The sequence below is a fragment of the Meriones unguiculatus genome, chromosome 4 (genome assembly GCF_030254825.1).
Source record: "Meriones unguiculatus strain TT.TT164.6M chromosome 4, Bangor_MerUng_6.1, whole genome shotgun sequence".
Taxonomy (NCBI): domain Eukaryota; kingdom Metazoa; phylum Chordata; class Mammalia; order Rodentia; family Muridae; genus Meriones; species Meriones unguiculatus.
In genome coordinates this window covers 34,838,964-34,865,733 of record NC_083352.1, presented here as the reverse complement: position 1 = coordinate 34,865,733, position 26,770 = coordinate 34,838,964, and the positions used below count along the sequence as shown (strand labels likewise).

The window sequence follows — 26,770 nt, the reverse complement described above, 5'->3', positions numbered from 1 at the left end:
GGAAGAATGTTTACATCGGACCAAGCAATGTCTAAAATTGTCGTCTACATGGTCTTCTCCTGTGCTTAAAGAAAACGCATCCCCTTGTCTCCTCTGCCTAGCTGCTTACATCCTCTAGTTCAAATTTTGAGAGGTCTAGGAAAACTGAATGAGCATCCAGTGGCGTGTGATAGGTCACTGGGCTCCTGGGATAGTGACTTCCACATGAATTAAGCATTTCAACACATCTTCTCCAATATTATGTTAATTCTTTCTTTGTACAAATCTTTTTTTCCTAATTAAATTTTACCAAGTTAAATATTAACTGGCATAAAATACAGACCTATAATTAAGGGGTAGAAAATCTAAAAAAAACTATTGTCCTCATAAGACCCCTGAGCTTTTTAATACTCAAAAGATCCATGGGAGCCTGTTGCTACTCCATCTTCAAAAGTTTCCATCATCTGTCAGGGAATTTGAAGCTGAATGCACTGATAGTGAATTATCATGTCAAAAATAAAGCAAGGAGCTCTGGGAACCCAGGCAAATGTACACCACTACTAAATGCATAATTAAAATCTCTATCCTAAAAGCCCCAATGCAGCTAAACAGTTCCTAACTGCACAGAGGAACAATTCAATGGCATCTTTGTGCTACTGAGAATACCACACAAAGTCACTTTCTGCTTTCGATTTTGCTCTCTGGCCCTACGTAGAAAGTTGCCAAAGAAATTGCTTTGTGCTCAGCAAAAATTCAAACCTGTTCATTCCAGTGACTGGAACAACTGAGGGTCAGCGGGGGGAAAAAGCTCCCGCAATGTCACATTTTCGTCGATCACGAACTTCTTCTGGGCTCAGCATTTATGGATTAGCTTCTTTCTGCAGGTGTGTTTAATTTTCTAAACAGTCTCTTCTTGATTAACTTGAACTTGGTAAACAGTCATTAGGGAGAGTCATTTGGGTTCAGACTATAGCAGTAAGGGATTTGAAAGAGAGATGCTTTTTTAAAAAAGTAATTACATGCAGAGAAATCAACTTAAAATCTTTAAAAAGCAACCGATATACTAACTTTGACACTGCATTTTGTAAAGATGTAAACAAACCCTCCTACATCGCAGGAAGAAACAGAAATGATCTATAAAACTTACAACTCAGCAAACTAGAACATTTCTGAAATGCCATTGTGCAGACTCCAATATAGAAACAGAAATACAGTCAACAATGAGAAAAGGTCGAAAGAAAAATAAACAAGAGTCTAAAGACTCAGGACACATTTTAAACCACGGGGATAAAGCTACTGAAAAAAATTCTTCTCTAAATGTAAAATTCATCAAAATTTGAAGTTTAAATAATACGGATGGGCTATCCCATGGTAATATTTTAAAACTCTCTTAGTTAGGTAACATAACTGAGAGTACACATTTTCTTAAACATGTAATAAATGAATGGCTGAGACATTTTGTGTCTTTCCTATGTTGGCCTTCCCCAGATTCTCTGCCTTTTCTGTCTATATGTAGCCTATTACTCATTTCTCATTCTCAGTATTTATCACTCAGTGTGAAAACCAAAGTGTGAGAGAAATTTGTGCTATGTCAATTACATGAACTTTTAAGGATCATTCAGTCCATACGATCTTTTTTATGAGAAACTGCTACTATGAGTTTTCTATTAGTTTAGGTCAATTTTATTATTTTGTGCTTAACATCTGCTACTTCAGTGACACTATAATTGATACTAAATCGACTAATAAAGCACATTTTTATATATGTTTTCACATTCTTTCTAATCTTCAATTTATTCCCTGGCTTATGTCATCTCTGAAAGGTGCAAGTGCTGAAAGGTTTAAATGCCAAGTAGTTCGTGTACTAGCATATGCACTTTTAATATTCCACACTAGACCTTAAAATATTCCAGTTTTCAAATTTGAATTGGAGCATATTAATTTAAAGAGAAACAATGAGAAGTCAAAGTTTTGATTTTGTTCCAACATCAAAGTCTCCTTTGCCTTTATTTGAATCCAAGAAATTTACAACAAATTCAACAACTTTGAATTGAAAGTTTATGTTCTTGTCTCCCTGAATGTTAGAGTAACAGATCTTAACCTATGTAATTAATATTTGAAATCATCAAAATAAATCAGTGAGGAATCTTGGTTGGTTTCCCTTGTGTCTGGGGACAACAGTGCACCCTGGAAGGCTGGTTGGTTAGAAGTCATGGGTTAACAAGAAGAGTGAGAAGGCTGTCTAACTTCCATACACCATGATGCCCTTTGGTTTTCAAAATATAAACAGCCAAGATTTTAAGGGAAGTGGTGTTACTGTCTTTTTTTTTTTTTCTTGCTCTACATTGGGCAGTGAAACAAGCCATGGAGTTTCAGAGCCAATGTCCCTGGTTAGAAGAGAGAGCCTCGGTGTCAGGCTCTTCTGGGTGGGTATGCACACAGGACACACTTTTCCTGCATCAGTCTTGTGGGGAGGGTGGAATGTGTCCCTGTAATTGCCCTTGGGAAGGTGGATATTAAAACCCTATGATGAGCTGTTGCATAAAACAAACTCCCTCTAGTAAGTTCCCTGATAAACTGTAGTTTTTTATGTAATGAAAAGCCTGGGCAGCACTGGAAAGAGAAACATGTTTAGATCTTTAGAAAAATAAAAAAATTAAAAAAAGCAGATACTCACCATTCAAAATACCTCTGGTGGTGTCTTCAACAATGAACATCTATGCCATTTTATACCATCGACAGGGGCTGAGCTATTAAATTTCCTGAAGAATGATTACGCTTCTTATTTAACCCATACTATAAGTATCTTACAAGTCCAGATAACTAGATGTATGTTTTATTAACAACCCACACCTCTGATTCTTCCACGGCTTCTGATCACCTCAACTTGATAAGTGGAGAGAGTGTTATGCCTCCGCCCTGGGGCCAACAACCCCAGTAAACAAATGAGCTGGCACTTGCTGAAGCAAGTGTCACACTACTCAAAGACCGTGCACTCATGTGCATGTCTCTACACAAAGCTGTCCACATCCCAGAATGGACGTCTAAGTGGAAAGTTGTGCTTAACAGTTCAATATTTGTCTACGAAGAATGGCTTTGGAATTTTCAGGGAAACGGATTTAATCTGTAAGTTACTTTTGGTAAGGTTTGGTAAGCCATTTTCACAAGATTAACTCTTTCAACCTCTAAGGATAAGGTGTTTCCATCTTCTAGTATTTTCCTATCTTTCTCTACTGTGTCTTGAAATTTTTGTTGTAGTCATCTTTTATTTCCTTAGTTGGCTTTATGCCCAGTGTGTGTGCGTGTGTGTGTGTGTGTGTGTGTGTGTGTGTGTTTGTCTATGCGTCTGCCTGTTTGTGTATCTCTGGGTGGCTTTGTGTGTGTGTCTGTGTTTGTGTATGACTCTGTGTGCATCTATTGTGAATGGAGCCATTTCTCTGATTTTTTTTTAATTTTGAAACATTTAATATTGGTTGCCTTATTTTTACATTTTTAGCTTCTCAGTTTCACACATCTTTATACTATCTTCTGCTCACATTCATTTTTTTTAAATTCACTTTACATTCTTATTTTAGCTCCACCTCTTGTCCCCTCCCAGTCTCTCCTTCTCTCTGCCCCCTTACCCTTGTCCTCAGAAAAGGGGAGCTCCCTTTCCCATCAAGGCCATTTATCATGTTGCACGAGGACTGAGCGTGTCCTGTTCCCTTGTGGCTTGGCAAAAGCCAAGTGAAAGTGATCAAAAAATGTGGCAAGTTTCCTTAGGACTATAGATTTTAGTGTATTTATTTTATATTATATGTCTAATATCTTTTAAGTGAGTATATACCATGTTTGTCTTTCTGCTGCTGGTTTACCTCACTCATGATGATCTTTTCTAATTCCCACCATTTGCCTTCAAATTTCATGATTTCCTTGTTTTTAATTGCTGATTCGTATTCCATTGTGTAAATGTACCACAATTTCTGTATCCATTCCTCAATAGAGGGACACCTAGGTTGTTTCCAGATTCTGACTATTATGACTAAAACTGCCATGAACATAGTTGGGTAAATGTCCATGTTGTATGCTTTAGAAGCTAAACAACAAGGAGGACCTAGGAAAAAGGCTGAAACTTCACTTAGAAGGGCAAACAAAATAGACATTGGGAGTGGGACAAGACAGGAGTCTTCTACAGAGGGCCTCTGAAGGATCTACCCATCAGAGTATAAAACGAGATACTGAGACTCATAGCCAAACTTTGGGCAGAAGAGGGAGATAGAAATACCTAAAGGAACTCCACAAGGAGACCAACAGAGCCCAAAAACCTGGGCCCAGGGGGGTCTGCAGAGACTGATACTCCATCCAAGGACCATGAATGGAGATAACCTAGAACCCCTGCACAGATGTAGCCCATAGGCTGCTCAATTTCCAAGTGGGTTCCTCAGTAAGGAGAACAGGGCCTTTCTCTGACATGGACTCAGTGGCTGGTTCTTTGATCACCTCCCCCTGAGGGGGGGGAGCAGCCTTACCAAGCCACAGAAGAAGACAATGCAACCAGTTCTGATGACACCTGATAGGCTAGGGTCAGATAGAAAGGGAGGAGAACCTCCCTTATCAGTGGACTAGGGGAGGAGCATAGGGGGAGAAGAGGGAGGTTGGGTGGGACTAGGAAGAAACGAGAAGGGAGCTACAGCCTATATACAAAGTAAATAAATTGTAATAAAAAAACAAATAAATAAAAAATTTAAAAGCTGGCAGGTGAGTCAGTGTCCAATACAGTCTCCACTTCCCTTACTAGAGTACCCACCTGAAGCCTAAGATGCCCATTTGCTACATCTTTGTAGGGGCCTAGGTCTAGCTCATGCATGATCCTTGGTTGATGCTCCAGTCTCTTTGGGCCCTGATTAGTTATCTCTGTTGGTCTTCTTGTGGAGATCCTAGTAACTCCAGGTCCTTTTTTTTTTTTTTTTCCTCCCACTTTTCCAGGAGATGCCCTACTCATAACCCATGTTTGGCTGTGAGTCTTAGCAATCTGTTTTGAGGCACTGCTGGGTAGCACCTATCAGAGGACAAATCTGTTTAGGCTCCTGTCTGCAGCTTTATCAGAGCTTCCTTCATAGTGTCAGGGGTTGGCACTCTCCAGTAGGGTGGATCTTTGGTTGGGCCAGGCAATGATTGGGCATTCCCTCAATCTCTGCTCTCTTTATTCCTGCATACCTTTTAGGCAAGGTAAATTTTGGGCTGAAGTTTTTGTGGGTGGGTTGGTGTTCTTCTCCCTCTGCTAAGAGACTAGTCTAGTCTTCTCTTCAGTCTATATGCCCTTAGCTGCTAGGAGTCTCTGTTTGAGTGTCCCTCATATTTTCCCAGGAGCCTACCCTGACTTGGTTTCCAGCTTGTCACAGAGATAACCCCATTCTGAGTTTCTCTTTCCTCCACAGTCTTTCTGTTCTCTCTCCCTTGCTCTTCTCTAGTCTGTTCTCTATCCTCTTAACTCTCTGTGCCCCCTCTCCTACCTTGTTACCTCTCTTCGCCACTACCTCTGTCTATTCTACCTCCCATCCAAGTGAGATTTATGCATCCTCCTTTTGATTTTTCATTAGTCATCAGGGAAATGCAAATCAAGACTATTCTGAGATTCCATCTCACACCAGTCAGAATGGTGAAGATAAAAACTCAAGTGACAGCACATGCTGGTGAGAGTGTGGAGAGAGGGGAACCCTCCTCTGTTGATGGTGGGACTGTAAACTTGTACACCACTTTGGAAATCAATCTGGTGCTTTCTCAGAAAATTAGGAATAGCTTTACCTCAAGACCCAGATATACTTCTCCTGGATATATACCCAAAAGACTCTCCTCCATACAACAAGGACACTTGCTCAACTATGTTCATAGCAGCTTTATTCGTAACAACCTAGATTTTCCTCAACCAAAGAATGGATACAGAAACTGTGGCACATTTACACAATGGACTACTAATGAGCTATTAAAAAGAAAGAAAGAAAGAAAGAAAGAAAGAAAGAAAGAAAGAAAGAAAGAAAGAAAGAAAGAAAGAAAGAAAGAAAATCATGAAATTTGAGGGCAAATGGATGTAACTAGAAAAGATCATCCTGAGTGAGGTAACCCAGACCCGGAAAGCGCACATAGTATATATACTTACTATAAATGAGTACTATAAGTGGATTTTGGCCAATTAGTACAGGATAAACATACTATGCAGCACAGATTCAAAGATGATAAGTGACTCTGATTTGTTTTTAACTACATGAAAGAGTCTACTGCAAAAAATACATTAACATTGGCTTTAGGACACAGAGAAATCAATCTCAAACCAAGCAGAAACTCTCCCTGATGCTGGCTAGATTTCAAAGTGCCTGAAGGTGCTATGCAGGCTGCTGGGAATGAGGAGAGTGAGGCGGGGCATCAGTGGTCTTACTGAGCGGTTGACCCTGCACGCTGTAACCAAAACGCCAGGCAAGATGCGCCTGTTGGTGCGACCATGCCATTGCTAACTGCTTTCTGGTTTCTTTCTATGAAAGGAAATTCCATGTCTGATATTGTAATGCTGATCAAATCGCATAGATGAGGAGGGCATAAGTACTGGAGGATAACCTGCTATTAATATTTTGCTCAATAGTCCTGTTGTCAAATTGCCTTCTAAACGTGTTTAAACACGTACACCTGGGTAGCTCTCAATTTGATCACAGGAGTTTTTGGTTTGCTTTGTTTGTTTGTTTTGTGTTTACCTTGAACAACCATTAGGAGAGAGGCTCCTAACGGGCCAGTGTACTGAGAATGAGAGACTGTGGGTGTTTAACCTTCAACGGGCATCTTTATCATAGGTTCTCTTCTGCCCATTTCAAGGCTCAAGGAACACTAAGGAAGAGGAGGCAGAGAAAATGGAAGGTCTAGAGGGTGATGGGAAGGAGTAGTATGGAATGCTATCTTATGGACACTATAGCTACCATAATCATGAACCCACAGCAGCTGCTGTTGTCAGCACAAGATCTTCACATAAACACCTATTTGGGCTCCACTCCTTACTGGGAGCTACTGACAGTTAATAGGCGCTGAAGGAGAGAGAGTAATTCTTCTTTGAGGGTGTGGCTACTGGTTGCTATGCTCCATTGGATGGTCCCCTACCATGTATGTATGGACAGCACTAATTGAGCTTGGTAGGTTATCAAAAAGATAAAGAAGAAACAAACATGAAGTTGGTAGGAAATGTCTTGGTAGCAATGTAGAGGAAACATATTTCATTGTGCACACATATGAAATTCTCAAAAAATTAACAATTAATGAAAAAGAAACCATTTTGATTGGAAAGTATTCCAATACCAAACCCAATTTTTAGAATGACTATATAATTCTTCTATCATTTAAAAAACATTCTTTGAAAGTGTGCAATACTGTAACACCTGTAGATTTTTGTATATATGCAGAAGAGCGCAAACACTGCTATTATTCAATTCTGGGCATTCTATCAACTCAAAAGACATTTATACTTCTTGGTAGAAACGTTCTATTATTCTCCTGGCCAGCTCCTGGCAATGGCTAACATCTACCTGTATGCATTTGTTTATTTTCGAGCTCAAAATTAATATAGAAAAGTAATTTCTTTACTAGTTTACTGAAATAGTCAATTCTACTCTCTATTATTTCTGTATTTAAATAAATAGATAATAAGAGAAAGAAAATGAAGGCAAAGAAAAACAAAACTACAGATTTCAGTCAAATATTATTCACTAAAAATATGGCTTGCTTAGTGAAATATAAAAATGATTTTTATTTCTAAGTTTAGTTCCCTGAAATTCGTTTTTTTTTTCATTTGTTTTGTTTTGTTACCAAAGAAATTTTCCTGAAAGAAATAAATTATTTTGTCATAAAAAGCTCATTAAGTTAATTATGTTTTATAGCAAAAGCAAATAACACTAAACATAGCTCACATATAAAAACTAGTCTTAAGAATTAAATAAAATGCTTCTCTGGAAAATATTCAGTTATTAGTTATTTTAGCATAATTGCTCAATGTGTGAAAGAGAATCAAATGAACATTTATTCTTAAAATGAGGAGTGGAAATCCTAGCTTTCATAAACTTTCTATTCTTAAAAAAAGCTATGCTAGGATAATAATGAAGTATTAAATCAAAAGTATCTTCACTAATCAATTGTTTTGTTTGCTAGCTGTGTTGATAAAACTGTGTTTTAGACGGCTTCTGGATCCATGCTAATGTAGGCCACAGAGTTTCTGAAAGAGCTTAGATGGTCAGTGAGAGGTAGTTGTCTTAGTATATCAGAAGAGGCTATTTAGGTAGCTTGTGTTCTAGAAAAGGAAGAGACTGCAACCTTTCAGTGAGGCAAAGCCAAGTTTGCTAATTAACTAGATGAAGAGGAAAAAGAAAATTTTAGAAAGCTCCACAATTTTTTGCTTGAGTGACTGGATATGAAAATAAAATTTACCAATATATGAGATGGAGAGTGAATTAGGTGCCTGACTAGAAAAGATAACCAGGGTTAGACATTTCCCTCAGAAGTTGTTTTAATTCTCAACTGAGAATTCAGTACATGAATTGTTGTTCTGGAGAAAGAGAAAAAAGAAATAGTTGGAAATAGCATAAAAATTTTCAACAGCCGGAATTCTAGTCAAGTATTTAAAGAAAACTGAAAGTAACCAAGAAAAAATTAATTAAGGCAAAACAGTGAGGTCTAAGGAATCTGGAGAGCCAGTGAGCCTAATTTAATTATTATATCTTGTATATAACATATACAAGTATACAATATATTATTTATAAAGTTTAAAATATTATAGTACAATATACTTTATATATCATATTTTATACAATATGTTACATTGTATACAACATGTTATATTGCATATAATATAATGTATATTGTATACATTGTATATATTTGCATACAAATATATAATGTACATATGTATATAATATATAATTGTATATAATATACAATCTTGTCTACAATATACAATATAGAGTATGGCATAAATATGGCATAAATATTCTTTCTAATGCATAAATATGTACAATTATAATTTTTCAACTTAACAATTTTTCAAGATTAATGAGAAATAGAAAAGAAAAGCAAGAGCTAGGAACATTGGTGCACACCTGTAATCCGAGCACTCAGAGAGGCCGAGGCAGTTGTATCTCTTGTGAGTTTGAGGCCAACCTGGTCTACCAGCCAGGGCAACACAGAGAAACCATGTCTCAAAAAAACAAAATGGAATAAAAGAAAAAGAAAAGTAAATAGGGACAGTCCTCCCCACAAATAACAGATAAAGCACACAAAAGAGCTCAAGTTTAAAATAAGAGTGCACTGAGGATGATGTTGCATGCCTGTAATCCCAGCACTTGGGGAAGCAAAGGCAGGCAGATCACTGTGAGTTCAAGGCCAACCTGGTCTACAAAGCGAGTCCAAGGCAGCCAATGCTACACAGAGAAACCCTGTCTGGAACAACCAATAATAATAATAATAACAATAGTAGTAGTGGTGCTAATCAATAGAAAAAAGTGAAGCAAAGGGAGCCAGACTGAGGGCTGAACATGAGCACTTGCAACTTCATACTGATAACAGAACAAGACATCCTACATATCATAGCAGAAGAACTACAAAAATGACAGTATTGAGTTACTGGGAAGCTTCTGAACTGCAAATATGTATTTGGAAGTGATTAGTAGGTAGGTGGCATTTGAAGCCACTAAGTCAGTGTGAGATTGCTAAGTGAGTGAGTACCGGTAGAAAAGCTATTCTAGAACTGATCCTTTGCCGTTGCCAACTCTTAGAGGCGGATGGCAGTGAAGGAGCTAGCAAAGAAAACTCAGAAGGAGAAGACAAAGAGATGGCAGAAAGACCAGAAAGGGATGGGGTCTTAGTGAGTGATTTCAATAGACATGTGAGTGAAAGCCCAATAGTAGTGTGTTTTGTACAGGTAACAGTGTCATTAACACAGAGAAACCTAAAGGGGGTCCGGCTAAAAGACAGCTGAAGGCACATGACTATCAAGTGCAGTGTGTCACTTTAGACTGCACTGACACAGTTGTCAGCATCTAAGCACATACTGTCTGCTGAGCAGTAGCATTATACTAATTAATGTTTTGACCTCGATAATTTTATTACTGTTATAAAAAAATACTTGTTCTTAGCAAATGCACACTGGAGTGTTTATGCACGAGAGACATCATGTATACAACTCACTTTGAATTCACATGGGAAAATAGTGTGTGTGTGTGTGTGTGTGTGCGTGTGTGAAATATATAGATGATAGATAGATGGTAAATGATAATGAATATTGATTGATAGATGGTTGATAGATAGATGATAGATAGATAGATAAATGATAAAATAGATAGATTATAGCTATTTAGCAAAGACAGATAATAGCCGAAAGAATGAAAAGAAGGAAGAAGGAAAGGAAAAAAAAAGAATGGATGAATTATTTAACTAGCTGGAGCAAAATGTGAGCATAGTGAGCCTAGGTATGTGGTATACAGAAGTTTCTTATATAAGTCGTAACTCTTGCATGGTAGAGTATAGAACCAAAAAATATATGTGTTCTGAAAGAATGAAGGAGCACAAAAAAAAACAGAATTATTGGAAAAGAAGAAAATAGAAATTTAGAGAGAGAAAAAAACTTTTGAAGTCTGAAGTCTGGACTAACAAATATTGCCGATTTGTCTTTCCATATCTCCAGCTTTGTTTCACTTTCTTCAAAGTCATTTCTCAGCAAACATTTAGACAAAATATCACACATTTGGAGGAAGAAACTCTAAATTGCAGATCAAAGTCAAGGCCATATTAAACGAGAGACGGTAATAAGAACGAAATTTACAGTATTTTGATTTAATATCACAAGAAGTGTCCACAAGAGGGACTGCGGATTGGAACTTGCAGGGACATTTTCTTCAGTTAGTGAGAACAGGAACTGTTTTTCCTCTCCAGGGCTTAGTCAAGCATCTTGAGAGGGAAGAAGTGTGGAACTGACTTAACTTTTCTCCCAAATACACTGCAGGTAAAATTACTTCAATTTTTTTTCACTCTATTTGTTAAGAACATCCTATTTCTTTTATGTTTAGTACTGAGATAAAACGTGGTCCTTATAAAGTATTTGCAATACAAATAATTCTTCAGAAACAAAATGAAATTCCAGGGAAAGTGAAATCAAAATGTGTTCCTTTGACTATCAGCTATATTTCATTGTTAAAATATTTTTGGCCCAGCACATCCACATCGGTGGAAGCACACATCTTTAATCCTAGCACTTTGCAAGCAGAAGCAGGCAAATATCTATGAGTTCAAGGCCACCCTGGTCTTAAGAGTAAGTTCCAGGACAGTCAGGGCACACAGAGAAACCCTGTTTTGGAAAACAAAAACAAAACAATAAAAAGAAAAAAAAAAGCTTTGAAAATCAATCTGGTGCTTTCTCAGAAAATTAGGAATAGTGCTACCTCAAGATCCAGCTATACCACTGTTAAGCATACATCCAAACTACGCTCAAGTGCTCAAGTACACAACAAGGACATTTGCTCAACAATGCTTAAAAAAAAAAAACAAAAAACAAAAAACAAAAAAAACAGCTTTATTTGTAATAGCGAGAATCTGGAAACAACCCAGATGTCCCTCAACTGATGAATGGTTACAGAAATTGTGGTACATTTACACAATGGAATACTACTCGGCAATTAAAAATGAGGAAATCATGAAATTTGCAGGCAAATGGTGGGAACTAGAAAAGATTATCATGAGTGAGGTAACCCAGAAGCAGAAAGACATACATGGTATATACTCACTTATAAGTGGATATTAGGCATATAATATAGGATAAACATACTAAAATCTGTACACTTAAGGAAGCTAAACAAAAAGGAGGACATTAGAGAAGTTGCTCAATCCTCACTCAGAAAGAAATGAGATAAACATTGGAAGCAGGAGAAAATAGGGAAAAGGACAGGAGCCTACCACAGAGGACTTCTGACTCTACCCATCAGAGTATCAAAGCAGATGCTGAGACTCATAACCAAACCTTGGGCAGAGTGCAGGGAATCTTACAAAAGAAGGAGGAAATAGAAAGACCTGGAAGGGATAGGAGCTCCACAAGAAGAGCAAGAGAACTAAAAAATCTGGGCCTAGGGGTCTTTTCTGAGATTGATACTCCAACCCAGGACCATGCATGGAGATAACCTAGAATCCCTTGCTCTGATATACCCCAAGGCCCTCACTCTCCAGGTGGGCACCCTAGTAAGGGGAACAGGGACACTCTCTGACATGAACTCATGGGCTGGCTCTTTGATCACCTCCCCCTGAGTGGGGAGCAGCCTTACCAGTCCACAGAGGAAGACAATGCAGCCACTCCTGAAGAGACCTGGTAGGCTAGGGTCAGATGGAAGAGGAGAAGGACTTCACCTATCAGTGGACTTGGAGAGGGGTATGAGAGGAGATGATGGAGGGAGAGTGGGATTAGGAGGGGACAAGGGAGGGAGCTACAGCTGGGATACAAAGTGAATAAATTGTAATAATCAAAAATTAAAGAATAGAAAAAAATGTAAAAAAAGTATTAATGGCACAATTTAGGAATTATTGTCTGCAAATGAGTTCTAGAATCTCTAATATTTTTATCTACAATATATACTATTTTGTGTTTGAAACCCCAATGGTATAATTTGGTTTCAATAAAGGAGAAATGTTAAGTTAAAAATATATGTTTTAAATCTCCCAACAACTTATATTCCTATCAAGAAAAAAGTTATAAATTAGGTAGTAAATGATAAACAATATATATATATATATATATATGCATATATATATATGATATCTAAGATACATATCTTATACAGGACCTTTTCTAGGACTAGCTCAAAACTGTAATTCCAGCTCTAGGGGATTCGGCGCCCTCTTCTGGCCTGAGAGCAACGCGCACTCACATGCACAAAACTGAAAACTGAAAAACAGTAACTTCACTTAGGTGAGTCAGAAAATTGAGAAGCTGGGGAAACAGGCCTCCACCCAATCTAGAGAGGCCGACTAACAAATCCTAACGCTGACCAGAGCATAGCCCTCCACGATAAACTGTGCAGGGGCAGGAAGGCCAAAATTATAATTCACAAATTAGAGGCTCAAATATTCCAGCCCAAAGAAGAAATTATAAGGGAAATTAGAAAATATTACGATCAAATATAATAATGCAAACATACTAAACCACGTGAGGTATAAGTAATGTTGTACTTAAAGGGAAATTTATTCCTATATGATTCTGTGTATTAGGAAAACACGATCATAATATACGATTATTAATGTGACACCAATTATTAATTGCTATCAATGAGACAGTATTTACTAATTACTGTATTGATGAGATGGCATTTACTAATTACCGTTAATGTGATACCATTTGAACCTTCTTTTTTTTTATTTTTTTTTATCAGTTACATTTTATTAACTCTGTATCCCAGCCGTGTCCCCATCCCTCATTCCCTCCCAGTCCCTCCCTCCCTCCCTCATCTCCACCGTGCCCCTTTCCAAGTCCACTGATGGGGGGGACCTCCTCCCCATTCATCTGATCCTGTTTTATCAGGTATCTTCAGGACTGGCTGCAAAGTCCTCCTCTGTGGCCTAACAGGACTGCTCCTCCCTTCGGGGGTGAGGAGACCAAAGAGCCAGTCATTGAGTTCCTGTTAGAAATAGTCCCTGTTCCCCTCACTTTGGGAAACCAATTGGTTACTGAGCTACCACAGGCTACATCTGAATGGAGGTTCTAGGTTATATCCATACATGGTCCTTGGTTGAATGTCAGTCTCAGAAAAGACCCCTGTGCCCAGATATATTTGGTCCTTGTGGAGCTCCTATCCTTTCCCCATCAGACTAACTCCAATTATTAATTGCTATCAATGAGACAGTATTTACTAATTACTGTATTGATGAGATGGCATTTACTAATTACCGTTAATGTGATACCATTTGAACCTTCTTTTATTTTATTTTATTTTGGTAGTGACCTGGCAGGGCTGGGGAACGGCATAGTCGTCTAGCTGTGGAAGCAGACGGGTGGGTTTTCTCTGAAGAACATTTTGCTGGAGAGGAAGGAACATGGAGAAGATCCATGATACGGCGGCACCTGAACTTTTCTTCAGAGATTAGCTAGAATCACAGCTTGGTTGAAGGACAAGACCTATTAGGGAGAGTGATGGAGGCAGATTTTATCAAGTTGTTCGGGTATCAGACTTCAAAGGGCTTGTGTGTCCCGTGTTTACATGTAAGATGCCTGAGTCAGGATCTGGAGGCAGAAGTATTTGGGAGTAGAAAGGAAATGACCAGGAGCGGGGAGGAGAGAGGGTTGTGAGGGCAAAAGAACTTTTGTGTGTATCACAATAAATCACATTATTTCAAATGCTAAACAAAAAAAAATCTTAGTAGATAAATAAAATAGAGAAACAACTGAGGATAGAAAACAAAAAACAAACAAACAGAACCAAAAACGGAATCTATTATCACCCTCAACAAAATAAGCTTCTCCAACGGCAATGTGACTGATGTGGCCTTGACGAGTGTCAACTCTTGCAAAAGAGCAACATGTTTCGTGAACCTGGCAATGGACAGAGGCTTTTCCAGGTGTGCCTGAGGTAACTGACTACAAAGACAAGTCCTTGGATCTAAATGGCCTCAGGCAGCCCCACAGGCACCTCTCTAAAAAGTCCACCTTTCGATCTCGCACAGTGGAAAACAGCTCCTATGAGATATCTTGCTGAAATACTGAATTTACAAACACAAGATCATTGTAAGCAACAACAAACGCACACCCTCAGTAGAGTGTCTCATTTTGAGCAATAGTTCCCTGACAGAAAAAGAAAAGTAATTGAGTAGGTGCTGGCTGACCCTGGGTCTTTGGGTCAAGCTCTCTCTCCAGAACGGAACACTTCAGAATTCTTATTACTGGCATGTCCTCAATGACAAAACCCTTTGCAGACGTTTCATTTTTCTAAACAGAATTTTCCACGGTCAGAAGTCATAAAGCAGTTTTGTTTTGTTTTTCCTAACTCACAATTAAGCTATAATAGCAGAAAGTAGTACCCAGGCTGTTTATGTGGCTCAGTTACCAAGGCAGAAGATTTGATGAGGTATACTATTTTTCCCTCAAGGCTAAAAATGTAATTATGAAAACGTCCTGAACTGAGAAACAGCAATGTCAGCTGTTTCTAGGGAAGATAAAGGATCATTTAAAGGTAAGGAGATTATAGATAAAAGAGAGGGGAATTAGGGGAAGCAGCCCCTGTAAGGGCAGCAAGTTATAAACAAAACAAACATTAAAACATCTCATTATAATATGAGTGTGGCTTTTGTTGTTCTGCAAAGACAGCACTAAATTATTAAACTCTGATGAGTTCTCTTAGATGGTTAAAGACAAGTAGACACTGGGTGATTATTAAACTTTCAGTGATGCCCAGGAAGTAGCCATAAATGAGCCTGTGTCTGCTGGCTGATGGAGAGAGGCGCTGTTGTGTGCTAAGTAAGGACTCTTCAGAGCTTCGCATGAACTACACAGCGGTCTTCGACGTTTCTGCCATTCGTTATCACTAATCCTACACCTCTCACTAAGTCCTTTTATAAAAGGAAGACAACAATATCTGCTCTTGCAAGATTTGGGAGAAGATAAAAGAGACTCGAAATTAAGGAGAATGAACAATATGTGTAGGAGAACTGTACCCAGTGTGCAGGCCACGCTGGCGGCAATGTTTCACAGTTCCTTACACTTACAAAGCCTTTTGAAGCCGTCCCCTGTTAATGGTCCTCTCACAATAATTGGCTGAAGTGCGCGCCAGGCACTTTGTCAAGTACATATTGGGAATTTCAGGAAGAAAGTCCGCAGTCTCAAGGAACTAACTCACAGCCTGGCCTCTAGAGCAGTATGGGAACTCATCCAGTCTGTATCCAAAGATAGCACTAGGGAAAGAGAACAGAGGAGGCTTGCAGAAAAACCCTCAAGTCTGAACTTCCGAAATCGTACAGGACTCCTGGCACCTAGGCTCTGCAGTATTTCCTGAAAACTTTATGGATAAAGAAAAATTCACATTTGGACTACTAATAACCCTTAAATGGTGAAGGAGAAAGTTAGTCGGTTTGATTGGTTTGCTCTGATTAAATATTTGTCCCATAGTTTAGAAAGTGTCTAAGTTGTGAGGAAGGGAATAGAGAGAGCTGGTTATGATCAAAATACAGTATATACATGTATGAAATTGTCAAAAAAACCTAATAAAAACTATCTTTAGAAGGAAATGGAATGTCTAAGTGGCAGCATTGCTTTTCAGTCTCCAGAGTGGCTCATCACAGCATCTGGTGCCTGCAGACACGGTAATGGCCTGCGAGGCCTTACTGGAAATAACCACACATGTTTGGTGGTTGTTGATGGGGTGGTCATTTTGACTCAGCGTCTTAGTAGCTCAGGCTAGCCTAAAATTCACTGTATATCCAAAGATCAGTTTAAATGCCTGATTCTCTTGCCTCTGTCTCCCAGTGCAGGGTGACAGACTCAGTCTATGGCAATCCAGCTTCAGACACATTTTGAAAGACAAAAATCACGACTCGTAGAAATCCAGGTATGTCCAGCATACATTTAGAATTTTATCAAAACCAGGAAGTAAATCAACTCCTTTGCAAGTGTTTGGCCTACACTAGCATTAAGGCACAGTCTCTAACCCCGTGTCTCCTCCAAGAGAACCAATATCCGATTGCCCATGGCGTGTTGAAGAAACTTATCTACAGCACATTTAACAAGACCACATCTCTCCATGGAGAATGTAAAACACCTTCCAGGCATCATGTTGGCTCATGCCTGTAACCTTAGAACTCAGGAGACTCAGACAGGAGCCTCATCACCAGCTCATCAGCGTGGGCTACAGAGTAAGCTCCAGGACAGCCTGGGCTAAAGAGCAACACATTACTATAGAAAATACTAGGCGGTCCATGTGGGCTTGGAAAATATATACCCTCTTCTCAACTGTACTACACACATATGTAAGTACACATGTACACACATACACACACACACACACACGCACACGCAGCAGCAGCAACAGCAGTGCCTACAGACAGAGCAGCAGGGTGCCAGCACCATGCTCCTCAGGAAGAACCTTGGGCATGTTTGGAGGATCTTGCAGAGCTGACCTAGCAGAACTCTCAGTAACCGGAGGACAGAGAACTCTGCATTATGGGAGTTTGATCAAAGTCAGTCTACCACAGAGACAGGAACCACATGCTCATTCCAAGCAAAACTCCAAAGAACAACCCTAAACTCCAACAATAAAAAAGGCTTCACAGGAAATATGCTCGTTTATTAGGTGAACCACTGTGTGGCCACTAAAAATAATGTCCCAAATAGTATTTTAAGAGAAAAATCTCATGATGTAATGGGGAGCTTTTAAATGAAGACTATAAAATTGATTTGTTAAACATAGCTATACAGAATGTTTATTTCCTATATCTTATATTAACATAATTTCTAAATGTACACTATACATTTAACATTGTTACTACACTAAAATTGCCATTGGACTTAATGCAGTATAAAAGAAAAATAAACATGGAAAAATATACTGAGTATACCTGTCAGTTTTTTAAGGGTGTTTTAGTATTTCAGTAAATTTCATTATATAATAAAAATGAGGGAAAAGGACTAGTTTGCTTGCTAAAGGTAAAAACGGAAATACGCATTAGCCTCCATTTCTTTCCTCACCTCCATAAAAAGGACAAAAAGGAGGTGGCTTAACAGGTAAAGAACATGCTTTGCAAGTATAAGTCCTGGAGTTCAGATCCCTAGAACCAAAGAAAAAGCTGGCTATGGATTCCCTGCAATCTCAGTGCATAAGACAGAAACAGAGACCTAAAGCAAGCAGTTTAGTAATGTGGCTGTGCCAGCAAGCTTTATGTTCAGTTAGGGACTCGGCCTCATCGTAGACATCAATCTCAAGCCTCCATAAACACATGTACATGCACTCACACACACACACATGTACTCACACACACGCACACACACCAGGTATACAAACATACCTATGCAAAAAACAGTGGTATACAAACACATAATGACAAAAATGTGCTAGAGGTGAAAGAAAATAGACGGGAGTAAATGGACCCATTCAAGCACACGGCTGCCAACAAGGAACTCAATAAAGCAACACGGCTTGTATTTTAGTTTTAGTTTTTACTTTTTTTGTTGTTGTTGTTTTTTTACAGAGATAAAGATTAAAGTCTGTGGCTTGCCATGGTAAGAAGACTTCTTATCACCAAGCAACGCTAACTACACAAAAAAGTCCCCAAAGCCTCAGAAACCAGCAGAAACTCTCTACACTCCCTCCTCTACCATGCAGCCAGTCATCAACAGCCCTCCTCCACCCTGGGAGAGCTGCTGTCTGTCCTCTGCGGTAGGTAAAACAGGGGGTCACTCGAGTGAATACACCAAGACGAGGTGAGCAGCACTGAAAGCAAGAGGAGGACGCATTTACAAAGTGAGCACTGGCAGTATTCAGCATTTTCCCACATGGTTCCAAAAATTAGGACAGTTTATTTATATCTTCTATGAAAAAAAAAAAGACCTGGGAAGATTAGTTTGCGGGATTTTCAAGGGGGAAAAAAATGCAGATTCAAAAGCTGCCTTAAAAACAAAATCTCCATTCAGTGATTTTTTTTAAATCTTTTATTGATCAAAATTATGTCTGATGGCCACACACAGCATCAAGTGGGGTTGCTCTTCGTCTTTTAAGCTGGACTTATTGCTACTCTGGAAGAATCAAAGGTGTAGTTGCTAGAAAGAAGGGGACATGCTTACTGAGGAGGAAATGAGCAGCATATATCAGAAAGGATTTTAAACTTGCGATGCTTCAATAATAGGCTAAAATTTCAATTCCAATCTCCAGTAGCTTAAATGCTCACAGTGCAGGAGACCCATAATTTAATCATCATTCCATGCCACTTGTGTGGTTGTGACCTTTAACTCAGGGTAGCAAACAAAGGAAGTTTGGGAGGAAGCAAAAGGATGGAAAATGAGTGCCTATCTTTCTTTACTGCTAAAATAACTGGTTTCTGTTAAGAATTTTTATAAAAGAAAATGTGCACCAATGTTGCAACTTATTATAGCAGTCAAAGTACATCTCTCTATATAAGTGGTAAAAATATAGGAATATAAAGAAATATACAGACGCCTAGCAATTAGCTATGCCAAGAGTCAACAAATGCTAAATGTTAAATATAAAAATTGCCTTTCTGTTACATAAAATGGTAATTTCACCAGCTGTGTGTGTGTGTGTGTGTGTGTGTGTGTGTGTGTGTGGATGTGTGTGTGTGTGTGTGTGTGTTCTATCTTGAAAACTAGTTACAAAATACAGTGTTGTATTCTCTGTAGTGTTGTTTTTACCACTTGAAGGGGAGACATTTATACATTGGTTCCTTCTTTTATTGCTGAAAAAGTCACTATTTTCTTTCCATTGCCATCTGTTCTGATTACTATTCACAGTTTACCCCTGAAGGTGACTGTAGCAGTGTGAAGATGGTATAATTAATAAAGCTTTCTCTCATTGCATCGCTTAGAAAAAGGTGAAAACCATGAAAAAGCAGTTGTGTCAGTGGATCATTTCCAAACTAAGAAAGATGTTGAGAACAAAAATTCAAATGTCAGGATGCATAGGCTGCCTTGACTCACACAAGATGGTTGAATGGAATATGCTTCTGTAGATAACCGAGGAGTATGATGAAACAGTACAACACTGATGAGAAAGTTTGTATCACATGCACATGTAAATATATAGTGCAAGTTGATACTTATTGTGAATTATTTGTACATCAGCCAAGTGCAGTGGCACACATTTTTAATCCCAGCACTTGGGGGATAGAGGAGGCAAATCTCTGAGAACTCAAGGCAAGCCTGGTTTACAAAGCAAGTTCCAGAAAAGCCAGGGCTGAAAAAAAAAAACTCTCTCTCTCTCTCTCTTTATATATATGTATACACAATATATATATACATGTATATATATTATGTCTATGTGTATATGGTCGTTGGGCCTGCAGGCCTGTGACTCCAGCTACCTAGGGAAGACTGTAAATTCAAGGACCCCATATGCTACAGAGTGAATTCAAGGCCAGGCTGAGCTACAAAGTAAATTCTAGACCAGAGTAAATTCTAGCTACAGAGTACATTCAAGGCCACTGACGGCTACAGAGTAAAATGAAGGCAAGCTTCGGCCCTTTAGTGAGAGTGTGTCTCAAAGTAAAATAAGTTTAAAAGGGACTGGAGATGCACAGAGTGGTGGAGCACTTGCCTGGGATGTGCAGGGGCTTAGGTTCAGTCTCCATCATCATTGAAAAAGAAAGCACCCAGGTCACTGAGGAAGATAGTGCAGCCAGTCCTGATGAGACCTGATAGACTAGGGTCAGGTGGAAGGGGGGGAGGACCTCCTCTATCAGTGAACTTGGAGAGGGGCATGGGCGGAGATGAGGGAGGGAGGGTGGGATTGGGAGGTTATAGGGAGGGGGCTACAGCTGGGATACAAAGTGAATCAACTGTAACTAATATAAAAAATAAAAATTAAATTAAAAAAAAGAAAGAAACCATGACTTATCAGACCAAGAGAAGTTAGAAACTTCATTTCCAGACTCCATCTCTTTCTTGGAGGTTTGGTTTACACACAGTGTGAGTTAATCCCAAGAACAGATAGTTCTTTAAATGTGCTAGTTATTTAAGATACACAACCAAAAAGTGAACCAATAACGTTTTAATAGTTGAAGAGTTTTTCCGTATATAATGCTCAGCTAAATTTGGGGGAGAAAAAGTTGACACTATGTTTATTTGGCTCTTAATCTTATAGACATAGGAGTTCTCACCTGACAATAAATCTGCTGCCAGAATACGTATGCTAGTGTCTGGAAACACTTTTGAGACACTAGTGTGGTAAGGGCAGGGAGTCAGGAGGATCCTTGGGGAGATGAAACCACTAGCTACCCAACAGTAGAGGTTGTGAGGCTTCTGAGAAACAGGATCATCCACAACACCAAGAACTACAAACACCAAGATGTCAGCATTGAGAAACAGGATGCTAGCAGGATGAATAAGGAAGGTACGTTACGGAGCCAGGAGATGACTCGGTGGGTAAACTGCTCACCATGGAAGCTTTAGCACCCAAGTCAGAACCCCGGCACCCATGTAAAAACCTTGCTTGTACAACACACACGCATGAAATAGACATTAAAAATCTATAATTTGTGGTGTGCAGATATACATGGTCTTATGAAAATAAAGATAGGTATGAAAACAAGTCAGACTAGGTTGAATTGAGACTAACAGAGAAAGAGCTTTTGAGTTGGGATGGAGCCTGCTCTTTTCCCTAGAATGTTGCCACTCGTGCATTCATTCACTTGACACTAGTTGATGAGTTTCCATTGGAGTCGCTGTGAAAGTCTCTTCTTTAAATGGGGTTGCATCTCAGTAGAAGGAATCAGACAGAAAGACTGCAACTTAAAATATGGAAAGATGTTGGTGAACGAGTTGAACAACGGGAACACTATACATTTCTACAGGGAATGCAAGTTGATGCAACCACTTTGGGAACTGGTTCTCAGCATCCGCATCCACCCATGCTGACGTGCACACCCACCCCTCGAAAGTTACAAAAATACAGAGGTGCAGCAAAATATGTAACGATGCTCAGGGCAGTAGACAATCAAAAAAGATCTGTCAGTCATTTGTGAATTCCTCAAAGAATATATAAAAATAGCTTAAAAACAATGCCTGTTAGTGAGAAAATATATTTTTTAAAGACAGAGTACTATATAATAAAATCCTATAAGCAACTGAACTGGATAGACTATTATTGGGTAAATAATATATAGGTATAAGAAGAAATCTTAGGATCCTTTTGATTTGCATTTCCCTTATGACTAAGGACGTTAAACATTTCTCTGGTATTTCTCTGCCATCCGATATTCCTCTATTGAGAATTCTCTGTTTAGCTCTGTACCCCATTTTTTAATTGGATTACTTGATTTGTTGCTGTTTAACTTCTTGAGTTCTTTATATATACTGGATATTAGTCCTCTGTCAAATATAGGGTTGGTGAAGATCCTTTCCCAATATGTAGGCAGTCATTTTGTTCTGATGACAGTGTCCTTTGCTTTACAGAAGCATGCAGACACTCCTGATGGGACCTAATTGACTAGGATCAGAAGGAAGGAAAAGAAGACCTCCCCTATCAGTGGACTTGGAGAGGGACATGCGTGCAGAGAGGGGAGGAAGGGAGAGATTGGAACAGGAGGAGGGAGGGAACCACAGGGGGGATACAAAATGAATAAAGTGTAATTAATAAAGAATTTTAAAAAAGAAAAAATATATATAGGTAAATATCACAAGAATAATACTTAGTATTATATTTGTGATATTATACTTATGCCAAATACAAAAGTTATATATGACATGGTCTTATTTCTATAGAGATCATGCAGAAACAAAATTAACATGGAATATTACAAGTCTAAAACATGAGGATAGGGTATTTGGATGCCAGCTGAGTGTTGAAATAGCCTGTGAGCAACAGACCTGACAATCTGTGAAATATTCATGAGTTCTGAACACTGCATTTCTGTAGTTATACACAGTAAGCAGTGCTGTGAAGAGTAAGTCAGGGCAAGTGAGTTAAAATAACAGAATGAGATGACTTCCAGTGAGGTTCAACAAACTTTTATAAGGGGAAAGATTATAAAACTTTAATTTTCACTCTGGGGCATAAACCCAAAGGATTCTGTATCCTACTCCAGAGATACTCACTCATCCCTGTTCATTGTACTCTATTTAAATAAAGAAAATGTGGTATGTTTACACAATGGGCTATTATACAGCTATTAAAGAAAAAGAAATTGTGAAATTCACAGATAAGTGGGTGGAACTTATCTAGCAATCCTTCTGACTGAGGTAACCCAGTCTTGGAAAGACAAATTTTGAATATTCTCTCTCATATGCGGATGTTAGACTTCAATCTTCAGATAGGTATTCTTTGTTTGAAATACCACTAAAAGACATGAAATTACTAAGGGACCATGGGCAAAGACTTTCAAGGAAAAGGAGATAGCGGTGGGAGGTTGAGTACACTGCTATAAATGGCTGAAGGGGAATTAAGACCCAGAGGGATCAGCTGGAGTAGGAGAGGGACAAGGAAGACCGTTGTCATTTGGCTAAATCTTGGACATAGCATTAAGTCAACTCAACATTAAGTCCCAATGACTTATCATTATACTCATAGATTAATGTATCTCTCATAAAAGAAACTTCTGTTTGCAGTAGATGATACTCTACAGATACCCACAACTCACCAAGCTTCAGGGAATAAGAGTCTGTCAAATTTTCAGTGCTAAATGGAATCTGTAGGTCATACCACCTCCTCCAAAGGCTCAGAAAGCATTACAGAAGAGGATGGGGAAAAAAAACAGTGTAAACAGTGTAAGGACTTTGTTATCGAGCTGAGTTTTTCATTATTCTAGATATTAACTACCTTTCTTCCGGTTGTCTCTTCATTCTGTGAATAGTTTCCTTTGCTTTTCTGTTTGTCATAATTTCATGTCTAGTTTGGCTTTATTCTCTGAAATCTGGAGATGTGATTCAATGGATAAATGTCCTGCCTATTGTCATGGAACATATTTAAGCACTTGATTCATTTGGAGTTGCTTTTTCCATATGGTGAAATTCAGGTGAATAGTTACATTCTTCTGCATGTGAGCAGTTCATTTTTTCAAGAACGTATGTTCAAAAGACTACCACTCCAAACCCTAGCCCCACTGTGTCTTCTAAGCACATAGCTATGTTTAAAAACAATTCATTGTCTATAGCTGACTTGCATAGTTATTTTCATCCTCTTGGCTTTTGCAGCTGTTTTTATGCTAATGGGTTTTGGTCACTATGCTTTTATGGTATGTTTGAAGTCAAGTGGTTTGATGCCTATAGCTTTATTCTTTTGGCTAAGAAGGCTTTAGATATTTGGAGTCATTTGTGGCTCCATGTGATTTTGTTTGTAGTTTTATAAAAAATAAAAAGCTGGTGATTATTTTTCACAACCATTTGAGATATAAAAACTGTTCAAACTCTCAAGACATAAGAAACAAAACGTAGATCAGTAGTGCCTTTGGGCCATGGTTTGGAACCTCTTCCATACTGGATAGTCCAAGAAGACATTCCACAGTGAGGTAACTGAATACAGCCTTGAGAATTTGAAATAACAAATCACATACTTATTTGGCAAGATCATTTTCTCTGTAGAAGGATAAAACATGTCTTAAGGTCTGGGGTAGGACTTGCTAGGAGTTTTCAAACATGAGTCTATAGGTAGAATTCAGACAGCGAAAGGACAGTGGTAGCTGATGGAAGCAGCATAGAAACAATCAACCACTGCAGACAGCCTTTCGAGAAACATGTTGTAGAAAAGTAAAGAAACACTACATGTATGAATACAACAAGAAACAGAAAAGGCTCTTGGGTTGAGTACGGAACTGAAGAAGTGAGGAGAATCAGTCTTTGCAAGTGCCATACTCACCCCTGCACACACATACATGGCACACTTAAGTACCACAGAGGCAGAAATGAAGGTCCCCTTCATTCCTTCTTCCCTCTCTTTTTCCCTTCCTTTCTTTGTGACTTTTTTATTTTCTTTTCTTGACCTAAAAACTCAACACCAAACAGGGTTATTTATAATGACGATGTTCATCATTCTCAGGTAGAAAAAAATGGCGACATGCAGTGTCGGCCATTTCTAAATGACTCTAGCTCTTTGACGTGTCTGCTCTTACCTGAAAGATTGCCTTAAATTTCCAGTATGAAATGGGACATAACACCTGGCATTGTGTTTGAAAGAACAACGTGCCTACTGAGTTTTTACTTAGAAACAACTCAGCTTTTTATCAAACCTCAGTCATTGAATACAGTTCACTTTTGCATTGTTGCCTCTTTCATAACAATCATTAGGTACTGAAAAGGTCTGATGTAGCAGAACATAATAGATGCCAGTTATAATGGGGTGAAGAGGGAGGTGAAAAGGAAGATGATTACCGAAAGCCTCCATAAAATTTCCTGTTACTCTTTCACAGCTTTTATACAGAAGATTTACCCCGAATAATGGGCCATGCCCTTTAGATCTTTAGACTAGAAACATAAGATTTTTATTAGCACAGGAAATACTGTATCACGTATGTTATATATAAGGTTTTATCCAGTTTATAGTACATCTTTGCTTCATAGGTCAGCCATAAGGGAAAAAAACTATTTGGAACAATCACAAAAACCAGGGAAACAATTAAAAATAGTTGACTGTAGGTAAAAAAAAAAAAAAAAAAAAAAAAAATCAATTAAACTCTTAATTCAGCTAATGTGTACTAGATGTTTGCCACGTGTCAAACACTGCCTAGAATCTAAATTATCTATGAAAATAAGATAGTCTCCATTCTTCCAGAGTGTGATGACATCTAGGAGGGAGCTATAAAACTAGATAATTATAATAGCTAAAAACTGAAAGGTACAGAAGTAGGAAGAATTAATCCTACCCACTAATTACAGATGAAGAAGCCAATCAATAGGTAAGTTCACACTGTGATGTCTCCTAGCTGTTTAGTGATTGATTAAACTTGGATGCAAAGCCACTTCTCCTTCTAAAGCTCCCCTTCTAGAGTTTGTTTGTTTGTTTGTTTGTTTGTTTTTCATTCTCAGTATGCACTCAGGAAACATTTATGTGACACCTGCCACCAGGAGAACAAAAGAAAGCTAGGCCAAGCAAATATTATCAGCATGCTTCACTTAGTTATTAGTTTGTGCTGATGAGGCCTGCTCTCCAAGCCTGCTGACTTCCTGTTCAGTCTTTCTGATTTCAGTGGAATTACTCTGTAGTCATCAAATCCAGAATGGGAGTGGTTCAGAGAAGTCAGTGAAACTGTAGTAAATGTTCAATAGATGTGAGCAATAGGCAATTATAAAAAATTGTTTTCTATGTATGTAACAGAATCTCTGACATTTTGTATTATTAACTACATGTATAAATACAGAAAGCAACTGAGGACTGGAATATTATCTCATCATGGTAGTTAACAGGTGAATTACCTAAAAAATGGCAGGTCATCGCCCCAAAGGTACACTAGAATTTTCACTGTCACCAGCAAAGGGCCTTTTTGAAAGGAATTCTGTATGACCTTCACTCATTGATTCCATGAACATCTGTCCCATTACTATTGTGATTTATTTTCTTAAGGACCTTCACTGGGAAGCTGGAAACGGGCACATCCCAAAGCTTGCCAGCCAGAGCCAGTCTAACCACAGAGGTGACCTTCCAGTTCAGTGAGAGCCCAGAGCCAAGAAGGAGAGCGTAGATGAAGATGCCTGAAGCCCTGATCTGACCTCCACTCCCCGCTTGCATGTGCACGAGGGCACACACCTACACATTCTTGGGCCTTCACCATACGCAGAAACATACACACAAAGTGCTTTCAGATACGTGACAAAGGCCAACTATCTCCGAGATAACTTTAAAGTATGTTTAGAATATAATTGCCTAGACCATGATCAGCTTGAAAAATCTAACTGGCCACAGCGGAATGAGTCTTCTCCACAAACATGCAGGGGTTACTTTCTCTGTAACAATCAATCCTAGAACACAGTCGTCAACATAATGATGAGATAAAACTCAATGTCTGCAAAGCTTCTTATTGTTGAACTGAAATATGAGGTCCCTAAATGGAGTGAGAATGGATATTGAAAGGCTGTTGCAAGCTAAATATAACCTTCCTTTCACAG

The 26,770-nt window shown here is 38.7% G+C and overlaps 1 long non-coding RNA gene across 1 annotated transcript; it reads left to right on the top strand.

The window, feature by feature from the left end:
• Positions 1-757: 757 nt before the first annotated feature.
• LOC132653493 (uncharacterized) lies at positions 758-18,422 on the top strand. Its single transcript, XR_009591222.1, has 3 exons — positions 758-863; positions 16,478-16,559; positions 18,196-18,422. It is a non-coding gene; the product is annotated as an uncharacterized LOC132653493 (long non-coding RNA).
• Positions 18,423-26,770: the final 8,348 nt, after the last annotated feature.